Source organism: Zeugodacus cucurbitae, chromosome 6 (assembly GCF_028554725.1).
Source record: "Zeugodacus cucurbitae isolate PBARC_wt_2022May chromosome 6, idZeuCucr1.2, whole genome shotgun sequence".
Classification (NCBI taxonomy): Eukaryota; Metazoa; Arthropoda; class Insecta; order Diptera; family Tephritidae; genus Zeugodacus; species Zeugodacus cucurbitae.
In genome coordinates, this window is record NC_071671.1 from 11214949 (window position 1) to 11231000 (window position 16052).

The 16052-nt window shown below is 32.4% G+C and overlaps 1 protein-coding gene across 2 annotated transcripts in view; it reads right to left on the bottom strand.

Moving 5' to 3' along the window:
- Nucleotides 1–10711, bottom strand: part of LOC105210924 (patched domain-containing protein 3) — a 64165-nt gene extending 53454 nt beyond the window's left edge. Inside the window, exon 1 of one of the 2 annotated variants that reach the window (XM_054233602.1) lies at nt 9908–10711. The gene's annotated coding sequence lies outside the window, so the exon portion shown is untranslated. Of the gene's footprint in view, nt 1–1770; nt 3256–9907 lie in introns of those variants that run through there. The other variant, XM_011182130.3, reaches the window with a different exon arrangement.
- Between the last annotated feature and the right edge of the window lie 5341 nt (nt 10712–16052).

Below are 16052 nucleotides of genomic sequence, written 5' to 3' on the forward strand. Positions count from 1 at the left end.
ATACTTTAAGAATAAAAATTCACGGCACAAACGAAAGCAGCTTTTCTTCGAAAACCAAATAAGTAAAGTAGGATTTACGAGTAAAATCAATGGATGCAACACGCAATTAGTCACAGCCGTTTGTGAAGGACTCAAACTACATGCAATACACACATTGTATATACATTCATACAGGTACATATAATCTTCTCACTATCTGCGCAGGTAGTTAGCCAGCCACTAAGAATGCGCGTTCAACCAAATTCGGAATGCGCGCAGATGCACAAATCGGGCAACTTCACACTGCCGTTAAGCAGACAAGTAAAACCATAAAGCAAATAATGTCATTAAGGGAAATCTTCACAAACAAGGGAACAACACAAAGCAACACGAAGACCACTTGCTGTGCAGAGTCCGATAAATGCGCAGCATTGTTTACTCTACTGCAGCCGAAGGGAAGCTGTGACGAATGTGGCTGTGAATGTGATGTTTTTGTAAGCGAAATTGTATTGCTGTCAGACCAACAAGTAGTCAACTGCGCTTGCGTAGGTGCGCAGTAAACAGGTGGCCAGCGGAAAATCACAGCACAAAGACATGAGCACTGCAGGTAAGCGCCGAAGATTTTAGATTTTTTATGGATGCATTTGTGAGTTTTTCTTTAGTTCGAATTTCTTCTAAGAAGATCTAGTAAAACGACTGCGTACTTTTTGCCTTTGTATTCAACCAGTTTTTATCGATTTTGTTTTTTTATTGCATTTTAATGGTATTGGTTTAACATACAGGCGTTTTAGAAATTATTTATTGTTTTTTATTTGATTCCCTGTAGGTTTTATCTTAAGCTTTCCTGTCATTTTTCATGTAAAAAAAAAAATATTTTTGTTATTTTTTGGAAATATCGAATTAATTTTTTTATTTAAATGGTATAAATTAACCAGTGTAGATAGAAAATTGATTAAAAATATTATTATATTTTATATGTTTATTGTCATATAGAAATTAAATGATTTTTTAAGGAAATAAGTATTTGTTTTATTAAATTAAATCAATAAAAAAGTAGTACTCGGATTTGCCATTTTTGTTATGTTTTAAATAAAATATTAATATTAAAAAAAGAGTTACACAATATACATAACCAAAAACAAAATATGCCTATGAAAAAAAAACATTTCAATAAACTACTTTACTATTAAATACACTGTTTATAATTTTTTTTTTTTCAATTAAAAAAAATGTCTTCAAATTTCATTAAAGAAAATTAAATAAATTTTCAAATCTGATCTGTATTTTATTTAATTTAATTTAATTTAATTTAATTTAATTTAATTTATTTTATTTTATTTTATTTTATTTTATTTTATTTTATTTTTATTTTATTTTTATTTTATTTTATTTTTATTTTATTTTATTTTTATTTTATTTTTATTTTTATTTTATTTTATTTTATTTTATTTTATTTTATTTTTATTTTATTTTTATTTTATTTTATTTTTATTTTATTTTATTTTATTTTATTTTATTTTATTTTATTTTATTTTATTTTATTTTATTTTATTTTATTTTATTTTATTTTATTTTTATTTTATTTTTATTTAATTTAATTTAATTTAATTTATTTTATTTTATTTTATTTTGTTATGATTTCTTAATTGTTTCATAATTATTATATTTTTATATATTCTTTAATAAAATGCGTAACAGTCATTTTGATTTTTCATATTTTTTTTGTTTCCGATATGAAATAATCTTTACATTGCCACTACAACTTTAAACCACGATTTCCTTCGAACTCACCTTGATAGTTTTAGTTGTTATTTGGTTGTGAAAAGAAGCCTTTAAACTCGCTGTTATTTTATAAATAATTGAAATAATTTGAAACTCCCGAATAAATACACAATTCGATCGAGTATTGAATTTTCGTTTGCACAATTGCCCGCTTCCGTCAAATGCGAATGCACCGTTAAACTGAGCGCACCAAATAAGAATTCTATTTCGAAATGCTCTTACGACTGCAACTGACACTCCCGAACAGTGCAGTTATGGACTTGCGTCAGGTTAACAGTATCAAGAACATTGTTCCATGTCAATAGCGGCACAAAAACACTTCGTTGAATTATTCACCTTTGCGCTAACTTTCGTATTGGTTCGTATTGTGAAGGAAATCTTTTTAATTACGCAAATTATATATGCCAAAAATTTCTTTATTGCTTTGCTTGCGCCACTTCGATCGGACCGTTGTTGATTTGGCACACTTGTTGGCTCGTTTCGTTCACCCGTTCACTTTGAAAACTAAAAGCAAAATCTATTTTGCCTAGCAATTTAACTCGCTATTTTCCCGACTTAACCGACTGATCGTCAAAGCGTACAAAATTGCACTGAATTTGGAGTTGACGTTGCGGCCGAGAAAATACAAACCAACCAAACCAGCAACCACCAATTGGTGCACACACATATTGGGGCTTCAGCATAGAGCGTTGAAGCCGGGCCAACAGCGGCAACGCGCCGCACAGCCAAAAAGAGAAGCAGACGAACAGACACACAAGAAAACACAACACACACATGCACATGAACGTGTGGCTGTGCAGAGCCGTGCCAGGCAGACGATCGCAGCGCAGCGCAGCAACCGCGCAACCGACGAATCTGGCGTTGGCTCAAAACCGAACTGCCATACCAAATGGGGATCACTACAGCAGCGCTGCCGTTGTTTGCCTCCAACTGCAGTCGGCAGCACAGTCGACGTACGCGTCCCTGTTGGCGAAATTAGCGAATTTGCCATTTGAGTGGCATTCATTTGGATTTGCGAAAATTGTCGGTCCACGCCGACGTTGAGTTGAGCGATTTCTAGGCGTTTCTTCGCCTACCGATTGGGTGGGCGCGCAGCTTTAATTGAATTTGAGTGGGGCTGATGGCGTTACAATTGAAGCGCTTTTCACATGCTGCAGCCAATTGATGTTGCTGTTTTGTTAGGCAATTTAAATTTACAGAAGCGCGGCATATTTTATGCAAATTTTTTATCAAATAGCGACCAAATTTAGCGTGACACATTTGGCATGAAAGACAGGAATAAATGATTGTAAAGAAACAAATAACAAAATATTTAAGATCGCAAATGATTTTGATGAGTGTGTGATTGATGAGTAAAAAAACAGTTATTTTGCTTGATAATTTAAACAACCACTACGATGGTACACATAGCAATCAAACTCAGTGTAATGAAATATGTATAAATAATAATATAACGAATTTTGTAATTTATATTCAGAAATGATTAGAATTGTGTGAAAAGGTTAATAAAATTTAAATTATTTTAATTATTAGTTGAAATTAAAAACTTGTTCAAAAACTAAATATTTTCAAAAAAAAAAAATTCAAAAACATTTTTTTTTTTGGAACGATATGGAAAATCAGTAGAATTCTTTTGAATATTTACAAGTTCAAAATTACTAGGTTTCGAAAGTAAATTTCGAATATTCGTACTTATCGAAATATTATTAAAAATATATATTTTGAGCACATAATAAAATTTCTTGGCCAATCTACCTTTTACTTCATTAATAGAATTTGAATAATTTATTAAAATAATTTAATTAAATAAAAAATATAAAAACTGAAAATAAAAATTTGTTTCCCAACTACTATGACAATAAACAAATAGCGAATAGCTTTTTCACACAGTAGTTAATTGATCAATTAACCGGTCTTTACTCGATTTAGTTGGATTTACCAAAAGAAAAATCTTATTTTACTACATTATTTTTTAATCGAATACAAATCGAGTTGAAACTGGAATGCAACTCTGCGGGTTGTTGTCTAAGCTATAAATTTGACTGTGGTTATTGATAAAATAGCCAACAGCTGATGAAACTTTGCAACTCTTCTGAATAGTAAAAACAAAAATGTATTATATAACAGCTGGTCGTTAATCGAGTAGCTGGTTGTGCGAAAGGTACCAAATGGTTTCTCAATTATAGTATTAATGTATTCAGTTAATTTGGTTGTGCGAAAAGGCTATTACAAATATTTCTTACCTTTATTAAATTATTTTGCAATTTATTGGAATACAATTGTCTAAAATCAAAATATTTTGGTCGCTTCAGCTAAAAATCAGTTCGACTTCAGTTTTTATAATATCGCCACGTTTTTCAATTTACATTTAAATTAAATTAAATTAAGTTTCTGTTAATTTTTTTTTATTACAACACATCGCCGTTTCACTGCCAACATAGCACAGCATTGTTTTACCCACCTTCAACCTAAACGAGCAGCACATATCTATTCACAAACGAAGACATACATACATATTTGATGCAGTGACGCAGCGTATCTCACCAACTCTCATGCGCAGCCGCACTCACCTGTCGCTCTCGGTTGCTTAATTATGCTACAGACAAGTTATAAATTCATGCTCAGCTCATCTCAGAAACTCGTTGGCGCTCTGCCACAGCCTCTCTGCGGCATTTATTTTGTTTCGGAAAACTACTTTCAGATTTTTATTTGTGTTTTTTTTGACTTCGCTACAAGTTTTTTCAGCGCCCACTTATTTGTATGTATATTGGTATGTGTGTACCGGCTTTTCTTTTGATTTTGATTAGGAAATGTGGCATTTTCGACATTTCATGGTCACATGCGCGTCACGTTGGTACTTTTTTTTTGTAAATTTTTTAAGATTTTTTAGTATGAAAATAGGCGCTTGGCATTTAACCTAATTGAGTGTATGTACTATTTTTGCCATTTTGGCAATTCTTCAATTTATAACTAATTAAATAGGTCTATATGAATGTACTTAATTTAGTGATATATTTAAAGAATTGTGTAAGTGCATGATTTTTAACCAAATAAAAAGGTGATTTTTTGAATTCTATTGTAGGTTAATGCTATATATGTACATATATTATTTAAATAGTATATTTGTAAATATTAGGAAAAATACCGATTTCGATTAGCGGAACTCGTGATTTTGTAGTGCTGTTTTTTGTAGTTGTTGCGTATCACATTTTCATTTAGAAATATTTCTAGAACCGTTCCGGTTACGGCAGTATTTTATAGTTATACGTACATATGTATATTTAAAAGCATTGAAAATTTGATTTCCTCAATTTGATTTCCTTTCTTCATAGAAATTATTATTAATACAATTTAATATTTTCATTGTTAATTATATAAATATATATTTCAATAATTAGCATTCTAAATTGCACCGTTAGTGTTGCAGTTCATACTTATGCTTGGCAATGATTTCTTCAAGTGTAACCGAAGAGAATATTAATGGATTCGCTTTGGTAGAGCGGAATTCGTTTCGCAATTTTTTTTATTGTGAACCACGTGTCGGACTGTTAAATAAAAATTGCAAAAAAGAAGCATTTTTGTAATAATTATTAAAAATAAAATATTTAAATATTCTTTTATTTTTCATCGAATTATAACTTTAAATATACCAATTGTAATCGAAAGCTTTCCTGTTAATTATTTTATTGAATGAGTTACTAATAGAGCTTATAACGTTTTTACACAGGGGCTAATTGAATAATTAACCGGCCTCTGCTCGATTGGAACGCTTAAGGGATTAGGGGTAGTCTGGATTCTCAAAAAATCCGTTTTTTTAGCATTTTCGTTAAGTGTAATATCTTAAAAATATACTCTGAAAATTTGAAGTTTAACCGATAATTGCTTTTAGAGTTATTCGACAAATAACAACGAGCGCTCGGGCACTAGTGCGAAACTTTAAATGCTTTTTTCTCAAAACTATGTTTTTTGAACTAGTGAGAACTGTAACTCGAAAACCGCTCGGCAGATTTTAATGAAATTTCTACAGCTTTTAGAATACATAATAAACTCAGGACTGAACCAAAGATATTTTTTTTAATTTCGATTTTTTAAGACAAATTAACTGTTGACTTTTTCCCGAAAATCTTGACAAAATTTCCTGAGGCCGCCATTTTGTTAATTTTTGAAAAAAAAGTTTGGTTCAGGCCCAAGATTATCTATTTATAAAACTAATTTTTTTTATCCGATTGATTTTAGATGAATCTCCAAGGACTTATGATTGTCACCGCAAGGACCTTTTTTTGAAACTGGGTCAACACAGCTTAACTTTGGAAATTATAATTTTTTTTTTCGTGACTTTAAGTCAAAACATTGTATAATAATGCCATATTATTACTTTTGTAAAATAACATAATTTAATATCAAAAAAAAATTACTCAAAATTCTAATTTTTTCGTGTCTCTGACTCCCACTAAACCCTTAATAAGATCGATTTACCATACAAAATAAAATCTAAATTTATTTTTAATTGAATTTTAATCGACTTGAAAATCAAACGCAGCTCTGCGACAAAGACGATTGGCTGAACCGGCTGTGCGAAAGGCAAATACTGCTTGCTCAATAAAAAATTTAATTGCTCAATTAATTTGGCTGTCTAAAAACGCTATAACTCATAAAACATAATTGACTAAAAGCAAAACATGGTTTCAGATGTCATTTATGAGGAATTTTTAGTATTATTAAATTACAGTGGCGTGCATTGTTTTGTCTAAATAAGAATTATCTAAAAAAGCTCTTGCCGGATTAGATTGGAGATTAGATTAGATAGCATAATAAATAAACCAAAATATTTCGATAGTACATGGATAAATCTCGTTATTGAACGATATCAATAATAAGGTTCATTGAGGAAAAAGTAAAATATTAAAATTATAATTTTAGACAGACTATGTAAAAAAAAACTATTTTTTTTGTAAAATTTTCGTTTTCAGCTTTGAGATAAGTGCGTTTAAAGTTTTAAATTGAAACTGACGTGGCCTTGTTAGCTGAACTTCCAGAGGGTCATATTATACTATTCAACAAGACTTCCTAATCGTTTCAGAAACTTTAAATATTATTTTTTGTGAAATAATAATTTTAGAATAAATAATGAGAAATTACACCGATAGAATATTTTATATAAGACTCGGTTGCGAGAATGATACTCCAAAAAAAAAAAATCAAAATTTTCAATTCAAATTTTTTTTTTCAAAAATCAAAATTTTCAATTCAAATTTTTATACTCTCGCAACCTGTTGCACAGAGTATAATAGTTTTGTTCACATAACGGTTGTTTGTGTCACCAAGAAATATAAGAGTTAGATATGGGGTTATATATACATAAATGATCAGGATGACGAGTAGATTTGAAATCCGGATGTCTGTCCGTCCGTCTGTCCGTCTGTCCGTGCAAGCGATAACTTGAGTAAAAGATAAGATATCTTAATGAAACTTGGAACACATATTCCTTGGTACACTGAGGAGCTTACTTTCGAAGATGGGCAAAATCGGTCCACTGCCACGCCCACAAAATGCCGAAAACCGAAAACACATAAAGTGTCATAACTAAGCCACAAATAAAGTTATGAAAGTAAAATTGGTACAAAGGATCTCATTAGGGAGGGGCACATTTGGATGTAATTTTTTTTAGTGGGCATGGCCTCGCCCCCAAATAGGGTTTTTGTATATATCTTGGAAACCAAAAAAACTGTGTACACCAAACTTTCTGCTGTCGTTTCTTTTAGCCATTTCTTTATACAGTCCAAAAATGAAAGAAATCGGATAATAACCACGACCACCTCCCATACAAAGGTGTTGTTGAAAATTACTAAAAGTGGGTTAACTCCCTAACGAAAAACGTCAGAAACACCAAATCACTTATGGGTCAAAAACCATATCTCAAGAACTATTCGACCGATTTCAATGAAATTCGGTACATAACACTTTCTTGACACCCTAATGACACGGGTGGAATATGGGCGAAATCGGCACAACTACGTCTACTTCCCATACAACTCAATTTTGAATTCCATCTGATTCGATCACTTTATAATACATATATACATTATTCACATATGAAGATAGTGGAATAAAACTTTACACAAATACTGTATTTGAGCTGTTACATCACTTGTGGAAAAATTGTCAAAATCGGACCATGACTTTTCAAGGCCCCTGATATCGAACATGAAGAACTCAGTGCCTAAGGTTAATTTTTCACCGAAAATATAGATAAATCCCTCAGATATTTTAATGTAATTCATTCCCTCTGAATTTTTTTCTTATCACAGTTTCTCTCTGTACCTGAAATGGTAAAAATCGGGTCATAACTTCCCCCAGATCCCATATACCTAATTATAAGTAATATTAAATTAAGTGAGCGTATAGTCTTCGATATATTGTATCTTGGTGGTGAAAACGAGTGAAATCGGTTTAGGAATTACCTCAGTCCCCATATACTATTTATGATGATTTTCGTTATTCTATTGAACTTTATACCAAATATATGGGTCGACTTGTGTTATCTTTATAAAATTACATCAATAAATTGCGAGATTATAAAATGTTCGGTTACACCCGAACTTAGACTTTCCTTACTTGTTTTTTTTTTTTCAAATCAATAATTTCAAATTTTCAATATCAACATATAATCAAAATTTTCAATTTTTTTTTTTATTTTTTTATCAATTTTATTTTTTAATCAAAATATTCCCTTTTTATATTTTTTTTAATTTCATTGATTTGAAAATATTGGATAATATTTTAAACATATTATACTATTTAATAAGACCAACTAACCGCTTATGACACTTTAAGTATTATTTTTTGTAAAATAAAAATTGTAAAATAAATAATGAGAAAATAATCCGATAGAATGGTTTTAATAAGACTCAGTTGCGATAATGATACTCTAAAAAAATCAAAATTTTCAATTTTTATAATCAAAATTTTCAATTTTTATTTTTTTTTTATTTCATCGATTTAAAAATTTTGGAAAATATTTTAAACATATTCTACTATTTAATAAGACCACCTAATTGCTTAAGAAACACTTAAATATTATTTTTATGAAATAAAAATTGTAGTATAAATAATGAGAAATTAATCCGATATAATAGTTTTAATAAGACTCAGTTGCGAGAATGATATTCCCAAAATTCAAAATTTAAAATTTGTTTAATTTTTTTTTTTTAATTTCATACCTCCAAAATAACACCCTACACGACAGCTTATCAATCATTTCAATATATATTTATTACTAGCAACAAAAACAGTTTCACTTTCCTGCAACTAACGAGTGAATGATACCACATTCCTTTCATATAAGTATGTGTATATGTATGTATTTATTTCCATTGTGCTTTTTCGTGTATTATTATAGCTACTTTACTCCCCATATGTGCTTAGAAACTTCGCACTTTCAGAACACAAAAACATATCAATTGATGCGACGAACAAGTAGCGATGATTATTGTACTTATCGCATACTGTGATATACATATATGTATGTATGTATGTATGTTTACTAAATGTTGCATTTATACACGCATTAGCTGCCGCGCGGCGACTCTATGATATCTAATATATGCAGATTAACTAACTGCCAGCCAAGTGATCGTGCGCCGGACCGGTGGTTGGATGGGACAATTTCAGCAACCCCAAGTCATACATGCTTTCATGTGGACATACATATAAACACACATACATATAAATAATATATATGTACATTCAAACATATATATGGATATGCATAGGTATGTGTGGGTGTGTGTGCTTGTATATAATCTATACCTTGTTGTTCAATTAGTGCAGAAAACTCTTCTGGTTTCGGTACAATTGAATAATCACCGTCATCAGCAGCAGCAATGCGCACAATAATAACAACAACACCAACAATACATACATATGTACAATACGTGTAGCATTAAAAGCGAAAGCAACAACACAAATGATAAGTTTAAGAATCACAGCATATATTATATATATTTATAGTATATATATACTATATCTATATATTTAAACTCACATATCTTTATTTAATATGTAGTATACAGAGATATAACGGTAGATAAATAAGCGTTTAATTTTTTTTTTTTTAATTTTCAAACTGAGCTTGCTGGATACTCACACAATGATAACACTTTTTTAGTTGTAGCAATTTATAATGTCGCCGGGATGTATGCCTTCATGCAGTGCAGCGCTTGCTTTGATATTATATTTAGCACTTTGGCACAATAAAAGAAACACTTCAGTAGATATATATAAAATATATATATATAAGATATATATTCGATGCCGCTGTTGCAAATCGGATTTAACGCGCACGTTTTTTAATAAAATATTACAAAACCGTACCGCACTGCCGCCAGCACTGACTGACTGACCGATCAAACGACGAACTAAATCACTGCCTAACGAAATTAGCGACGAATCGCGCGCAACTGCTGACACACCAGCGACAGACAACTTGACGCAGCGGAAATTTCAATAAAGCGCTACTTTTACTTGCTGCATGCAGGTCACAACAGGTACGAATGTTGCGGCAGCCGTAGGCGCGAGTGTCGTGCAGTCGGACCCAGCTAGGTAGGCATTTGCACGTTGCGTTGCGTACGAAACTTGAAAATGCGCGTAATGAAAAATTAATGAAAATTTTCAATACGAAAAAACACAATAAAAATCCAAAAAACCGTTCAAACGCGCAGCACACCACCACAACGTAAGTATCGCATAGTACTGAACAATCCAATGTCGAAAATGCAAACGGCACCGCAACGAACTAAACTAAACCTGCGCCGGTGATACGTACTCGCACTAAATGACCGCCTAACTGAACTGAACTAAACTAAAACCGTATGGCAATGGTTGGTTGTATGCGCGCTTTGGGTCAGTCGGTCGCTGTGCATGGAATGAGTGATGAGCGCATGACATGCTCAAAAACGCTGGTTTACACAAATAGCAGTAATAAGAGTAGTAGCGCTCAAAGAAAAATTAAAAAAAAAACTACCTAAAATTTCGGACAATGCTTTGCACTTATTGTCTGTAGTTAGAAATATTTTAATCACAAACATTTTTGCCATTTACTCGCGCCAGCAAAGAGCGCCCGTGTCGCTGCAATGAGCGCAAGAGCGTAAGTGTGCGCGCTCAAGTTCACTTTTGCCGTAATGTCGGTGCGCTCAAAAACCTGTCGAAAACTTCCGAAAACCCTGCAGAAACGTGAAAACAATCAATCAAATTCTATGTGCATTGCACGCGCTCTAACGCACCAGCTGTGTTAATCTGTCGGTCGCTGCACGTGAGCGCGTGAGCACGTGAAAAAAACTCAAAGATCGTCTAATGGTAAGCGTGCGCTTTGAATCACGCTTTGTCCGCAACGTTCAGTGAGAGTGAGTTGAATTTTTGGCTGGTAAATTGCGTGAGAGCTTGTGCGTAGTAAGCTTGATATGATCGTAATTTTTATCAGTGGCACTATATTAATCGTGGTCTTTTATGTGGTGTCTACATGTACATCTCTTATATATAGTATTATTTGATATATGTATAGTAAAGGGTTTTTCAATAGGAACACTATAAAAGTAAACCGATAGGGACAGTAAACGACGCCCTTTTGATATTTATCTTCAGCAATATTTGCCATTTTGGTACTTCTTCCGTGATGATCAAGAACGGCACGTTACTGTGAATGGGAATCACTACCGCTCAATGATAACCGAATATTTTTGGACCGAATTGGATGATATGGACTTGGACAATATGTGGTTCCAATAGGACGGCGCCACAAGCCACACAGGGAATCGATTTATTGAAACCAAGTTTGGTGCACGTGTTAACTCACCAAGTGGCCTAGCCAATTGGCCGCCTAGGTCGTGCGATTTGACGCCGTTAGACTATTTCCTGTGGCGCTACGTCAAGTTTATGGTCTATGCCAACAAGCCAGCGACGATTGATGAACTTCATACAAATATCGAAGGTAAAATTACAGCAGTATCGGCCGATTTATGCTTGAAAACCCTTTATATCAACTTATTTAGTCAGCCACTGTTGAAGCCACGTAGGGTGAATGAATCGAATTCCAGTAGAGGAACCATTTAAAAATAGTTTCCTCGTATAAATTCGTCCTCGACAGTAATTCGGTGATATCTCAAAATATGTAGGACCATATTGACAGATGATTTCAATAAGTATAGTTATATTAATTAGTGTAGAGACCTCGAAACTTAACAGCAAATAATATAAAAAGTGTATATAAAATGTAAATTTAGGCTGATCATTTTTTGAAAATATACTTTGACACCACACCATGCTTTCAAAATCACTGCTCTTCTCCAACAGATCACCTCATTATATTCTTAACCGATCTCGGAAGATAGTCGCCTTTAATAGTCCCAAGGTTATCACAGTTAAGAAATCAAGGCCAGAGTTGACGCCCGCCTTATCAGTAATGCGTTCAGAGACTAACTTAATGATGAACAGGGACGAACGTACTATGAGGTCTGCCAGGGTTTTAAGCCTTGACATTAATTCACCAGGCATTTCTGAATAGAGGTGGCGGAATATCATGAAGACCAGCCCAAGTTTCCACCAAATCCAAAACAAACCAATTCATTTTTCGTGTCAATCCAGTATTAAACGTCCATGAGGAGCTTCAAAGGACGGGAAGGCCGCAGATTATTTAGTATTACAGAAAGCAACACTAGGAGGCGATCCGCTTTACATCCCCGAAGTAATGTATATATGTTTGTAGAGATATATAGATATGTATTTATACAAACGTCTATCCCTTCGATACTCCACTCTTCTTGCCTTCAAGTAGGTGGACGATAGCCAAAATCAATTAATTGTAGATTCTGCATTAGTGATGCTGTTAAGACTTATACATGGCTATAATTTCTTCAAGTGTAACATAATAGAATATTGATGGATTCGTTTCGTTAGACCCGAATTCGTTTCGCAACATTTTTTATTAATATAATTCTCGTGTCGGTCTGTTATATTAAAAACAAAAAAAGTTAAATGTTTTTTATTTTATGGAATTGTAATTTTAAATATTTACTGGAAATTTCTAGTAATGAAATAGAGTGAAATAAAGAATTATTGTAAGACTGTCCTTGACCATTAAAATGGCTCCGTATTTGAGTTATATAAAATAGTAAATATATATCTTTTCTTTTATTGACTTTGGCCTTTGATTTAAGGCAGTAGTCTGCTTTAGAAGCCGAAAAAAGCGTTTTTTAGCAATTTTTTTTTAAAGGGAAGGAAATGATTGCGGTAAACGGAATTTTAAGACGATAGTGTATTATATTTAAGGCTTAAAAAGAATATTTATTATTAAAAATATTGAAATTTTTTCAAAGTTGTAAGTATTTTTCTGGAGCGCCTGGAATCTGCACTTGTAAACCGGTGCCGGTGATGGAGGTCGTGCGATGCTTCTGAAACAGTCGAACCAATTTTTTTTTTTTTATTTTCATAAGTTTCTTTTCTTTATGAACTAAAAAAATACCGAAGAAGTTATAAAATTCCAAATTTTTTTGAAGTTTGAATAAAAATTCACTGTAGTGGAGCGTATTACCTAAGACAGACATATGGTTTCCATATTATTATATGTACTACATTAAAAGCTCTAGAAACCATGAACTATTCATCAGCTGATACAAATAAATTCAAGCAAAATGTAATTATGAATAACAGGCAGGAAAATTGATCCTGACGTAGTTATAACTTCAAGCAATCTTAAAATATTATTGTCCAATAGAATTATTACATATTACATATTATTACATACATATTACATATTTTTCACATCATTTTTTAAATTTTGTTTTTTGATTTCTATTAATTTTGAATTTAATTTATTTTCTGTGTGTCAAAATGTCAGAAAACATATGATTGTGGCAGAAGAGCTTAAAGCTTTCGGTGTGTTCAATTCAATCCATTGTAGTACATTTCACAACACCACAAAATTTCAATGGTTTCTAGAACTCCATTGTAGTACGGAACACCATTTGCTTTCAAACAAAATTCGGAAAACCGGTGATAAACATATGGTTTCTGAAGCATACTACAATGTATACTACATGTTTGTCTCAGGTATAAGAGAAATTGACTTTAAGTTGCAAAACAAGTAGTTTAAATAATACTTTTGTCCAACTTTTTTAGTTCAAATAGAAGATAATTTAATACTGAAGCTAGATCACTTTTCGATCGGACATATATTCTTTTTGCTATCGCCTGCACCGTTTTCTAACACTTGTGAAAATGAAAACTCGAGAAAACGCGCTTAAAAGTCTGCCTAAGTATTCGCACCGGCTCGACGCTCGGCCACTAGAGATTTAAAACAAAACAAAAAAATAGATTTTTTGAAGCCTGTAAAGCAAAGTACTGCCTTAAGAAACTGTTTTCTCTCAACTCAACTAATAAAAAACCTCTATATATAGATAGATATAAAAATGCACTAAAACTCACCTCCAAAACCTTTAGAGCTGATTCTCATTCAACGTTTTGTTTACAGATTGCCTTTTTCTCCGTTTCCGCATAAGCAATTCCCCATAAGTTTGAGAATACTCAAAATACCGCTATCCCACGTAAAATGTGGTCACGTGTCACGATGATATTACTCAGCTAAAGAGCTCCTTGACGAGATGTTAAATTGTTTAACACTCACTAAGCACGCATTTCCCGTCTAAAGCGGAGAACAAAGAAACAGTTCGATAAATACCTAAGAATGACAAAAACAAATATTATAATAAAGAACTCAGCTGGCAATAAAGCTAGAGACATTCGCATTGTTTTTCGCACATTATTCACATAATAAGATCGTAAACAATATCAACGCAATTGACTTTGCTGAGTATCGAGAAATGCGACGGACGACACGGCATATGGTAAGACAGCTCATTATCGAGCGCCGATCCCTTTCGCCTTTTGCGGCTGATGGTTAATCATCAGCGGTTGCGGTTGCGTTGCCGATCATCTAATGGACACATTGGGTGCATTGGGCTTTGACTTTCTTGGGGGGCACGTTTTATTGCTTGTGCTATTGACTCGTTGTTGGTGTTCACGCATAAAGATTTGATTAATCACCGCCGCGTATGCTAATGAATGCTCGCATATGTGAAGATGTACTGCTTTTGTATTGTGTAAATAAAAAAATACTCATCTACGTAAACAATGCAAAACAATGGGTGCATGAAAACGATTTTATTCTTGGAATTCGCATTGATTTCCAAGTCGACAAGTGGAGCGTAAGAAAAGTATTTACTTTCATTTCACTGTTCTGTTTGCGGTTGCAATTCATCTGAGTACATACATAGATTTAAGTGATGATTCACACAAGCTATTAGCGCTAATTTTCAAATGTTTCAATAAATTCAAACAAATTGTTATTGGAGAAAAGCCAAAAAAAATTTTACCATTTTAGCAAGAGCGCTAAACGTTTTAAGCCGAAGTCCGAACTAATGGATTTGATGCGACTTATTTTCATGGCAGAAATAGAGCTGGAAACCCTAACCTTAAATATATTCAATATTAGTAATTTTGTCTTTTAGAAAATGGTAGAAGTTGGAAATTAGAATTAAATTTAAAAATTCAGTAAAAAAGTCAAATTTCAATATTTTTTTCGACGTTCATTAACTAGATTTATCCATGTACTATCGAAATATTTAACGGGCTATACCACTGTGACATTTTCAAAAAATCGACTTTTTTATTTTTTACTTATTCGATAGTATGATATATACTTTCAAAAATATCCTGTGAAAGCGGTAAGGTCGTATCTCGAATAGTTTTGATATTTTTCAAAAACCGTAGGTCATTGTAAAGTTGAATACCTTTTTGAATTTTGTTGTTTCAGCTACTTATTCGCCTGGAATCATGCCTGGCACCTCCGAAGAAACTTCGTTATTTTTTTTTCAATATTTTGAAAAAAAAAAATCACGAAAATCGCCTATTTTTTCATGGGTTACACTGGTATAGCCCCTTAAGGTTTATTGATTGTGGATGAGCCACTAATGAGTTATGCTGTCCACGGCAAGAGCTTTGTTTTGGATGATGATGTACTGACGGCTGAGTTTTCGGAATTTCTAAAAAAAAATCACAAAATACTATTTAAAATCGTTTGTCAGGATTTCTCGAGAATAAATGAACCAATCTTGATAAAATTTGTGAGTTACAACTCACTAGCGCTTGAACGATTTTTATTTTCTATATAACTATTTAAAAAAAAAATTAAAAAACTGCAAAAAGATCCGTTTTCATTGGTTTCCTGGTTTAAAGTCTTA